Raw genomic sequence first — 12,276 nt, 5'->3', positions numbered from 1 at the left:
AATGTAATCTGGGATTGTCTTTTGTATTGTAAAGCTTTAAATACTTCCAAAACAATGGCTTGTGACATTTTTATTTATAAACATGCATTAAAACCTTTGACTTTTACCAAAAGGCAAACCATTTTTTGTGACAAAGAAGCATACCTTAAAATATGCTTGCCCGAGGCCTGCAACATATGGTCTGCTCTCTTCGGTCTACCATCCCTTCCACCCAAATGGCCTACATAAGAAGAAAGATCAAGTAATGGGCTAAAGTACGATACCAGCAGCATGCAAGAAGGCAAACCTCACAGAGGACAGCACAGTAATGTAAGGTATATTAGATGATTTGACAAGGATCACTATCATCTGCTGGCAAATCCAGGATACAAGCATGAACGCTTTTGTTCCATAGTCTCGAATTTGGATACTTATTCACCTCTTGGACTAACAGTTTATGCCATCGCTGGAGGCGATTGCCTAGGTTTTACACACCACATCTGAACAAACCAATTTCTAGACCTTCACCATACGGATGAGATGTTAGTTTTTATAGCAACCCCTATCTGGTGCAGGTACATTGCTGATAATAGCAGATGTTGTTCTGCAAAACCAAGTACATATGCAGACACGTTATAAACTTCAGACATAGGAAAGGCTCAGCCAGCCTTGCTGGAATGTGATTTTCTAATTTTGCATATCAACGCTCATCTCTGCAATGGGTGCTTCACACCATGATCTAACTTCTGAACCATTGTGGTCTCAATTTATCAATATGCGTTTCACAATTGCCTATTGCACATGATCAACATAATTCCCACAGGAAGGAAAGAATGCCACACAGTTGTGCCGTAAAGAACACACAAAACTATGTATACCACAGTGGACACCGAAAGCAATACATGATGAATTGATCAAAGCAGAATGTACTTGTCAAAACAGAAAGGCAATGAGTTTAGAGCCTCAGCAGCACCCCACAAAATATCCTGACCTGTGCCATTTAAGACTGGTGAACAATGGACTCTTACTTCAGATCAGCTAGCCTTGTGGGGCCCCCCTCCAAGGTGGGGGGCCTTGGGCAAATGCCCCTTTTGCCCTCCCATAAAAACGTCTGATACCACCTCCAAAACAAGTACGGCAGACCCCATTCAAAGGATGTCGGAACAGCCGTTGAATACTACAAAAGAGTTGGCAGTCCAGGCCAGTGTGAATCCGGATGAACCGTTGCACGAAACAGTGACTTCGAATTTAGGTGTACCACAGTTGGAGGTCAAACAAGGAGAGGTGGGGGTGAACTTCATGAAAGGCTCCAGTCAGCTATGCCCTATATTTACTAATCCAAGAATTACTCAAAAATCAACCACGAGTAAGGCTACGTCTGATAAAAGTGTTGCCAACTTGAATGGTCCATTAACAAAACAAGTAGGGGTCACGCAACAAAATTTACAAAAGTCAAAAGATTCAGAACTGCCCCCAAAAAAAGACAGCCAGGGGAATTCGAAAATGTATAAAAAACATCACGCAAACTGTAAATATAATCCAATTTAGTTCAGAAGGAAGCATTAAGGAACTGTCAGAAGGCTTCAACAGCAAAAACAAGTAAACATCTTTGTGAGAAGGAAAAGGAAAGAGCACTGCGTGAAGACGACCGGGATGAAAGTCCATCAATAGATTTGAAGGATATATCTACATACTCAATTTTAGATCAGAGTATGTCCAATGAGCATTATCAAGAACAGGACGATCAACATAATGAGGAAGAAGATCAATACAGCGAAGAAGCAGCCAGAGGACTGGAAGAGAAATGCACAAACATAAATCAAAAACCGGAGTGGCATAAAAGACCATTGGGCCCGAGTCAAGCATTAGGTCACTCTAGACTCAACATTACCAAATCTCAATCTCCACCAGAGACAGAGAACGCAATTAAGGAGGGGGATCGTCGGAAAAATCCTTGTGCAACATGGCATACGGAAGGAATGTCAAAGAAGGATGAAGGCCTAGAAAAAAGGCTCTGCCCTTAAATAAGCAGGAATATTGAACAAAGAAGAAAGCGGAAGAAACTCAAGTCCGTCATGCAGAAGAGAACGTAAATAAGGAGACTGCTTCTACAATCTCCTATGAAGTGGAAATTGCACACTCGGCAGTCAAGGAAAAGATATATGTGGCCCCCCCCTCTAAAACTAACACGACCATTGTTAAGAGTTAGTAGGGAAAGAGACCCTAAGATCAATCACACCTCAGAATACTACCGGGATAGAGCTGGGTGACCCAACACCTACAGAGGACATAATAGTAATCATCAAGATGGTTTACTATTAGAGAGATTGACGAAGTCATCGGATGGCCTGATCTTAAATAGAGCTAATGTTATAAGACTATTTCATCATGTACCATCACTAAGACTTCTAGCCTCTGACTGTTTGGCAATAGTTGAATTTTCGGACGAATTTCGAACAGACATGCTGACCATTTATCCGACCACCCCTCTGATCAGCCAACTTCTGAAAGAAGAAGCGAGCCGACTAAGACCATTGGGCTTTCATTTGACGGAGCCAGAGTACCAAAAAGATCACCATAAAGAATACCATAGAAACAAAGAGAAACTCATAACTATCCCTGTATGGAAAGATCTGGCAGATTTAAGGAGAGAGGAAACTCAAGGGAGCGTCCATATGGTCGGAATATCGGTAGAGACGGCCATAAGTCAACTAACACGGGAAAGGAAGTCCAAAGGTCAGAGTAAAAGAACTGAAGATAATGGGAAGTGGCTGATGGGCTTGGTGGCAGAAAAAAAAAAATCAAAATGTCAGACTCCTCAACCCACTGCAATCAAACCCTTGACAGTGGCAAGCAGGAACACTAGGGGTCATTCCCATTTGTTCACTAAAGGGGCTTCTAAAATAAAGGAACATGATCTTATATGTTTTCAAGAGACATGGCTAAGAAACCCCTTCTAATAGACGGATACTCAGTCTACTTAAATGCGGCAACCAAAGGGATAAAGGGCAGACCTATGTCAGGTCTAGTGAAGAAGAAATAATGTCAAACCCACTTATCCAAATATTAGTGGGAAATATACATTTGGAAGGCAATAAGAAGAACAGAACATTAGGTCTGATTAACTTATTTTGGAATCCAGCTAGTATGGCAAACCTTAACGATCCAATTCAAGTGGCCGAACACAGACAGCTGTCGAACCAAATGGAAAGATACCTGGTTTATACTATGCAGAGACTTAAACTGTGCATGCCTGTATAAAAATGGTGAAATCATTGGTGCAGAATCCCGGAAAACAATGTCAGCCGAAAGAAGAGGGTCTCTGGAAAGAGACTATGGATTTGAAAGACCTGATTATCCTAAATGGTAACATCCGGGGTGACACATCCGGGAATGGCAAATATGGTGGTCAGATCCTTGATTACATTTGTATTTCTCAAACTATGGTTTGAACTCAAGATACTATGAGGTGATCACAATCTATTAAGTCTGTCCCTATCCCCTGCTGTCCAATACAATGGAGAAATGCATTTACCAGATGTAGAAGTCACTCAGGGGCCTAAGAGATTAAGAATCGCATCTCATCACCTTAAACATCTGTCAGAAGATTTCAAAACAACTATCTCCCGGTACGAATTGAAAGGGGAAACCCTAAGATTACATAACTTAAGTCTTTTCTCTGCGTTCGAAGAGAAGCAGAGGGGGATGATTAGATCTCAAATTACCCACCGTCATGTCTATGACCAGGCAGTGGTTTCTAAAATGAAGGTTTTGAAAGAAAAAAATTCTGAGTCTCAAAAAAGAGAATTCTTTTCAAGCTGATCAGCTGAAGGCGGCCTGCCAACAATATCACAATTTACTGAGATTTTACAAGAAAAACCTGCTAAAACATGCAGAAGACATGCTAACTTAGCTAAAGACAAGGAATACGGCGGGGATCTGTTACGCTCACCTGGTATCCACGGGGACGCCACCCAGCCCTGGTTGGATGATTTGCAATCTCGAACGTTCTCCCGGTCCCTTGGTAAGGCCTCTGGTTAAAGATAGGTCTTAATATTGTGAAAAGTGGATTCTCCGTCCTGCTCCTCGTGGCAGGGGCACGTAGATGTGGGGGGCGAGCAGCGACCAAGTTACTTCACTGGTGCAAGCCCCCTGTGTGAATCCAGGCCTGCTGCGACTCTGTAGGTTTGCTGCTTTTACAGTATTTATTTCTTTACAGTTCTTATGTTCCTCTTAGTTCGAATAATAATGTCTTGTTCTTTCCTTTTAGGTATGGAAAGGTATTTTGGTGTTGTCATGCAGTTTGAAGATAAGCATGGGCCGGTAGGCGAAAGCACGGTGTGCGCGATGCTGTCCGGTGAGTAATGCACGGCGCTGTTTCTCCTTTTATTTTGCTAACCTGTGTCTTTTCTCTCCTTGCAGGTTGCCATGTTCCTCGCCAAGTGCTGTGATGTTCCAGCAATGATACTGACCAGGAGATGGCTACCGAGGTAGGAATTGTGTGGCTTTCTTCGTTCAGGAGGAAACGTGAGTAAACTCTTATTCCTCCTCTTTCCAGGTTATGGTATTCCAGGATGCATGCGGTGCCGGATGATGGAGTTCTTACCTTCAGGTGAGTGGAACTGATGTTGCAGATGGTTTGAAGACAGGATACTATTCCCCGTCACGTAAGTTTTGTAGTGTTCTCTCTCTCTCTCTCTGCAGGTCCTTGGTTTCAGGTAAGCTGGCATCAAAGAACTGCTCACGGTGAGAGTTACGCTGCCCACAGCAGAATACCACGAAGCGTGTTCTGCTGTTTGGGTGTGGTTTAAATAGTCTCAGGTAAAGTAGTCCAGGTAAAATAGTCCCACGCCTGCCACACCCAAAGTAGTCCAGGTAAATTAGTCCCAGGCCTGCCACAGCCAATAGACTAGACCGCATAGCTCAGTACCTTATAACTGAGCTATTTGTGTGCCTCCAGGTTGACTGAACTCCCCCTGCCCCCAAGTTAAATAGTCCCAATTCTAATGTTGGTCAACATGATGGTTATGAGCCTGGCGCCAAAGAGTCTTGGATAAGGTTTTAAGGCCTTTGACCTGTCCCTAACTGGAAGGCTAAAACAGAGGTGATGGCTGGAAGGTTTAGAATGAATCCTAACCACTGGCATTGCTCTGGGCAACCCTCCAGACCACTGTTCTTCACCTGCCAAGCCATTACAGAAGGGGAAAGACCATATGCAAATCAGGCTTGGCCCCACCCCAAAAGGGGCAGTCCAGCCCGAACTGCTAGGTCACATCCCTTCTGCACGAGACCACAAGCATCCCCAAACATGTTTCGCCCTTGTTGGGGCTCATCAGGGAGGAGTAGCTTGGGTCTCTATGCCCAGCAGGCACGGGACCCACGTCTTGGCATACCCGTCCCACTCGGGGTGACAAAGCAAAAACAAAGAGGTGACAGCTGGAAGGTTTAGAATGAATCCTAACCACTGGCATTGCTCTGGGCAACCCTCCAGACCACCGTTCTTCACCTGCCAAGCCTTTACAGAAGGGGAAAGACCATATGCAAATCAGGCTTGGCCCCACCCCAAAAGGGGCAGTCCAGCCCGAACTGCTAGGCTAACTTGCCAGTGAGTGCCAGGGTTAAGGGTCATGACAGGATGTGGGCCTTAATTAATCACTAACACCGTTGGACGCCCTACAATTGACTACATTTCACCAATGGCTTGGATAGCCTACTTCGAGAAGTTTATTTATTTTTTTAAACAATTTTATTATTAAACCAAAACAAAATGCAACAAACTTACAGCACACATTGTAACATTTTCATATCTACTTTAACATTTGAGTCTGCTGGCCACCTCTCCCCCTCCCATCCGAGCCTACTCCGCTTCTCGCTCTGCACCTGTTCCTACTAAGGGGATTCCTCTTTCTGTATCCTATTCTGAATCCTGGTTGCTTGAGCAGTCTTTGGCAGGTCCACACAGTGTTGTCAGGGCTTCTGCCTCTTCCTCCCCCCTCTATTCCCGGTTTTGTGCCATACTGCTGTTTCAGCTTCGGTCCATTTTTGTAGATCACTCCACCAGGCTTCTATTCTAGGTCTGTTACATGCTTTCCATCCCATGGCCATTCTGCGTTTGGAAAGTATGTATGCCAAGTCCTTTAATTTACTCACATGTTTTAGTTGACGTGGCCTGGGGAATCCTCCTAGCAGACATGCCCACACTGATTCGACATCTAATTTAATCCCTTTCTCTTCAAAGCGGTGAGCTATTTTCCTCCCAAAATTTCCCAATTTCTGTGCATGCCCAAAACATATGCATCATCCCCGCATTATCTCCTCCACATTTGGGGCATGTTTGTCGTTCTGCGTTCTTGAATTTGGCTATTCTTTGGGGAGTCATGTATGCTCTATGGGTTATATATAGCTGTATTTGCTGTAGCCTCGCATTTCCGGATACTTTTGTGTGGTACCCTTGTGCCCGCACCCACATCCCATCACTCATTGGTATCTCCGCCTCTTCTTCCCAATCCTGTCTCAGTTGAGTCACCTCCTTTCCCACTCTAGTCATCAGGAGTATGTATAATCTAGATATCTCATGCCCTCTCTCTGCAATATCATATATTGAGTCTATGACGGCATCAGGTTGCTCTTCCAAAGTGATCTCTGACCATGTCTCTTTAATCCGCCGTACCATTCTATTATATGTAATGTACTGCCCCTCAAGCAATCCAGTTTCCTCTACTAGCCCCTCAAACCCCTTCATCTCCCCTTCCTGCCACATATCTCCCAGTGCCTCCTAATTGTCTTTCTTAGTTGCTCATCCTTCCCCGCCAGTGCGACCAGTGGTATTTGTGGGGAACATGGTGTCGGGTTCTCCATGGCCTGACAAGCTTTTCACTATATCGCCCAACCCAGTACCAACATCTGAGCGCTCTATTATCTCTTCTTTAGGCAGCCATATTTCTGTTAGGAAGGTGGTCATAGTTCAGCAGTTTTATATCCCATTTGTCATGTGTGTTCTGCAACTTCCAAAGGGCAATTCTATTCCTTGTCCCATGCCATAGAAACCCCCTGCATATGCTCTGTAGCTTCAGGAAGAATCGCCTTGTTATCAGGCATGGTATATTCCCAAAAAAGATTAATAGTCTGGGCAATACTAACATCTTCAGCAGCGCACCCCTTCCCATCATTGCCAAGGGGAGCTTGGACCAGAACCTCATGTTGTTTTCAATTTTCTGCACTGCTTTCTCGGTGTTGTACTTAAGTTCCACCTCCACGGAGTGATAGATGTCTAGCCCCAGGTATCTAAATATTTTTGATTCCCAAGGTATTTGCAAGACCGGTAGTTGATCGCATGGGATCCCTACATACCTCCCTAATGGGAATATGCATGATTTCTTGGGATTCACTGCTATACCAGATAGCGATGCAAATCGATCCATCACTTCCAGAATATATTGGGGATTTTGCTCAGGGTATCGTAAGTATAGCAGCATGTCATCCGCGTATAGCAAGATTAGATGCGGCTCCCCTTTTATTTCGATCCCTATTATCTCGTATTGCTGACAGGTATATTGCCAGGGGTTCAAGTGCTAAAATATACAGCATCGGTGACCAAGGGTATCCCTGTCTGGTACCTCTGCTCAGTTGCCATCTTTCGGAGATGACGGCTCCAGTTTTGACGCTGGCTAGCGGCGCGCTGTACAATAGTTTTACCCACTTGAGGTACCCTGGTCCTATCCCATAATGAGTCAGGGGCGCCATCAGCCAGGGCCACCTGACCGAGTCAAAGGCTTTTATCGCGTCGAGTGATACAATTGCCATCTCCTCTGTATTTTCTTGTGTGTGTTCTATAACCCGGTGGAGTCGTCGGAGGTTGTCGGATATGTTCCTGCACGGAACATACCCTGTTTGATCAGGGTGTATTCATTTGTTAATGATCCGTTACATTCTGTTTGCTAATACCACCGAGTATTTTACTATCTTGGTTCAGCATCGATAACGGTCTAAACAAGCCGCAGTTCATGCCCGGCTTGTTAGGTTTTGGGAGGGGAATAATTATTGCTTCTCTTGCCTCATTTAGCATTTCAATTAGCGGGGGTAGTACCTCGTTCTTGTACATCTTATAGAATTCGCTGGGGAGCCCATCCGCCCCCAGGGTCTTACTAGTGGGTAGTTGTACCACCACCTCTTCTAGCTCCTCTAGTGTAATCAGGGCATCTAGGTCCTCACGCTCAGCCGCACTAATCCGTGGCAATCCTATGTCCTCCAGCGTATCCATTATTTCCCCGTTATTACTACCTTCTTCATCCCCATATAATTTCCTGTAGTATTCTAGGAACTCTCGATTGATGCCCTCTTGGGTGTCTAATAGTTGCTCATCTTCCCCTGTTATTGCCCTTGTTGTAGGTCTGGGTGTCTCTTTTGTACAACCACGCTAACATCCTTCCAGGTTTGTCTCCCCCCACATGCTGCCTCTCTATATACTTTTTATAGTTCAGATTACATAGCCTCTCCCAGTGTTCTGCACATTCCAGTTGCAGTCGGCCTATGGTTTCGGCCTATGGGTTCAGCCTCCTCCTTCGTGCTGCCTCCTCTGCTTAAGGCTATCTCTAGTTTGGTTTCGGCCTTCTGTAATTCTCTTAGTATACCCCCCTGCAACCCCTTAGATTTGGCTATCGCTATCCCTCTCACTACCACCTTAAAGGCTTCCCATAGCGTACCAGCAGACTCCCCGCTCCGAGTATTAGTCTCAAAGTACCTTACAATTTCTTCTCTTAGGTCCTCTCTGAACATTGCATCTTTGAGTGCTTTAGCTCTGAGTCGCCAAGTTGGCATCTTGGCCCTTGGACGATATTGCCATATTAAAACCAATGGCGAGTGGTCCGTTATGACCCTCGCCTTGTATTCCGTCTGTAGTGCTTCTGCTACCACTTCCTGCGTGGCGAACATGTAGTCTAGTCTCGTATACAGGTTATGTGGAGCGGAGTAATGCGAATATTGTCATATCTTGTGGATGGCGCACCCTCCATATAACCTCTAGTAGCAAATCCATAAGCAGGGGACGCAGGGCCTAAGCTGAAGGGGCGGGCCTATCTGGTTTATGGTCCGACCTGTCCACCTTCTGGTTTAATGTGCAGTTAAAATCTCCTCCCCAGATCACCGCCTCCCCCATGTGAGGACTCAATTTGCTGTATAGGGTCTTAAAGTATGTCCCAGTGTCCTGGTTTGGAGCGTATCTATTAATTATACATATTGCTCCATTTTCCACCAGGCCCCGTATAACCACCAACCTCCCGTCCGCTTCAATTGTGGATTGTAGTAATTGAAATGGGACATGCAGTGCTACCCACGTGATCACTCCCCTGGCGTAGGCCGAATATGTCGCTCCAATAACGGTACATCTCCACTTTTTCTGAATCATCTCCAATTTTTCTTTTGTGAGGTGGGTCTCTTGTAGTAGGGCTACATCTATTTTCTGCTCTTCTGAGGTACATCATCTTATTCCTTTTTAGGTAGCTATTAAGCCCCCTCACATTCCAAGAAATTACCTTAGGGTCCCCCATGCTCTAGCCTATCCCCTCGTGCCTTCCTGACCCTTGTCCAGTATGCAAGTGCTAGCGCGTGTAAGTTCGTACCCCAACATAAACTACCCTTAACTATTAACACTTCCCAAACCTCCACTCCTCCCTTCCCTTCTTCCCTTCCCCGCCCCAACTTAATCCCAAACTCCCTGCCTTCCCTCCCCCATCCCAACTGTTGCCCAGCTCCATCCCTGGATCTCAGGCACCCCTGCATCTTGCCCGTTTCCTTGCTGTCTAGCCAAGAAACGGGCAAGATGCAGGGGTGCCTGATGCAGGGGTCACCAGTACTCGGGGCACAGCAGGGACATAACGCCCTACTGGCGTCTCTACAACTTTAGCTATTGGGGGTAGGTTGTCTTCATTCTGTGTCTGCTATATTGGCTATTGTTTGCAGCGCATTTATGTTTTATAGCTACATTATGCAATTCTATATACCAGTCCAACATGTCCGCCCACTGATTTATCAATTAGTTCGCGTCCGCACGTCTTGGCGCACCAATTACACCCGTTCCTGGCACCTCACTAAAGCTTCTCCCACCTTGTGCAATATCAAACATAGTGCTGTCATTTATCCTGTCCATCTCGATCCTGGCTGTCTTCAGACTGCGCATCCCTGGGTATCCAGCCAGCATGTCGCCTCCTCCGGGGTTTCAAAAATAATGCGCTTTCCCTTTGTGTAAGACCTTAAGTTTTGCAGGGTACAAAAGCATGTATTTGAATCTGGCTGTCCTCAATCTTCTTTTTACCGCAACGTAGCTGCATCGTCGTCTCTGTTCCTGCATGGCATAATCCGGGTATGCAGTGACAGTCCCGCCGCTGGCGTTATTGTTCCTCCTTTCCGAAAAAATTCAAAGAACTTTTCCCTGTCTCTGTAGTTCAATATCTTTGATTTTATGGCTCGGGGAGGGGCCCCAGGTTGCGGCCTTCTCATCAAGGCCCTGTGCGCACGTTCAATCGCAAACCCTTTGGAGAGCTTGCCTGCCCCTATTTCCTGGATGAACATGTTTTCCACATAGTGCCTGGGGTCCTGGCCTTCTTCTCCTTCCGGTAGGGCCACCACGCGTATGTTATTGTGTCTCGCCCTCCCTTCGTCGTCCTCAGCTCAGTTTTCCAGGTTAGACATTTGTTGCTTTAGTATTTGGACCTCTTTGGCGTTAGTGGTGCTAACATCAGAGTTGGTTGTAACAGCACTTTCTAAGCTGCTTGTTTGGTCCGCTAGTGCTCTTACGTTCTGCCTTAGCAATTGACCTCTATCCCTACAGCATCGATCTTCGTTTCCAATGCCGCTTTGAGGTCTGCCATCGCGGCTCCCCACAAGGATTTCAGTTCCGTTATGGCCGCCAGGACCTGGCGGTCGTCTCTTGGCGAGGTCATCTCCGCCGGTGTGGTGTCCGTAGTCTGTGCAGGCGTGGTCAGGGCATGCTGTATTTCGGTGAATATATCCATCGTTGGCTGCTTGCCTTTACCTTTGCCTCCCTTGAGCACCATTGCCTGAACGTCCCAGGTCTTGCCCATCTACTGCTCAGGTTTACGTCTCGCTCACCGTAGTTTGGTGTTTGTGCTGGTCCACCGCCTTGGCTTCTCGAGTGCGGGCCTCTTTGTGGCCGTATCTGCTGCATGCGCCTAGTCCTCCGTGTGCAGGGCACCCTTGTATGCGACCTGCAGTTCTGATCCCTCGACTTCTCAGCTCTCTCATTGGGGCTTGTGCTGCACCAGTTCTTTGCTTATAGCTAAGCTCAGTCACCTCTGGTCCACCTTTCCACGTACATGATGCACGCTTCCTACGCCCAGGTGGTGTGCGCACTGGCTCTTCAAGTGTGTCTAGGCCCCCCCTCCAGGGTAGGTGTGCTGTTTCAGAGGAGGACGAGCCCGGCTCTAGTTCCACTTGCGTGATGGCACTTTGCGAGGCTACTACCTTGCCTCATTGTTATGCTATCCTTATTAGTCAGCCGGTGTGTCTTTTCCGCCTCACCGAGGATGTTCCTCCCTTCTCCTCATTCTTTACTTGCCTCCAACTTTATTTATGTATGGGGGGGTGCACCTCCTTTCATGCCAAGGTCCACTGTCTGCATGTCCTTGGCTATGGCTTACTTCCGCTGTCCCCCTAGGGCCATCACTGGACAGCTTTTCGGTGCCCAGTCTTGGTTTGCGCCCCCAAGGCACCGTTTTCTGTGTTCAGCTGCACTCTGGTGTACGCGTGTTCTGGTGCCTACTTTGGAGCCTCTGTATATGTCTCTTTTTTGTTGGCAGGGGCAGCTTCTCGTGCATCACCTGCTGGGTGCACTGCACCCTCAAATTAATGTGTTTATTCTTGAGGCTTGTTACTGTATACATATGGTACCCATTGGCTGTAGGGGAGACATTGTTCTCGTTCTGCTTGCCATCTTCCTTTATGAGGGCTGCATTAGCTTGCATTCACCAGCTTTCATATGGCGCTGTTGGGCAATGGCGGTGTCTATATTCCTTGGCATTCACTAAGTAGTGTAGTCCTCCAGAGCTCCTCCGTGCCCGCTATACGGCCTGTATGATATTGCGGTGGCCGCGTACTTTGTCCGTTTGCGCTCACGTTTCCTATTTGGTGTTGCAGCCGTACGGCTGCCTGCTGCTGTTACGGCACGTGTGGGGCCGCTGAGTTCCACCCGATTCCTGGGCGTTTAGTATGCGACCTTCGGGGACCTCGGCTGTCAGCACAGGATTCGTCTCCTGTCCCAGGTCGCCCACCTGGCCACCCTCT

Source organism: Ambystoma mexicanum, chromosome 1p, assembly GCF_040938575.1.
Source record: "Ambystoma mexicanum isolate Mex_15411 chromosome 1p, UKY_AmexF1_1, whole genome shotgun sequence".
In the NCBI taxonomy this organism is placed as follows: Eukaryota; Metazoa; Chordata; class Amphibia; order Caudata; family Ambystomatidae; genus Ambystoma; species Ambystoma mexicanum.
Note: the sequence above shows the minus strand (reverse complement) of the source record.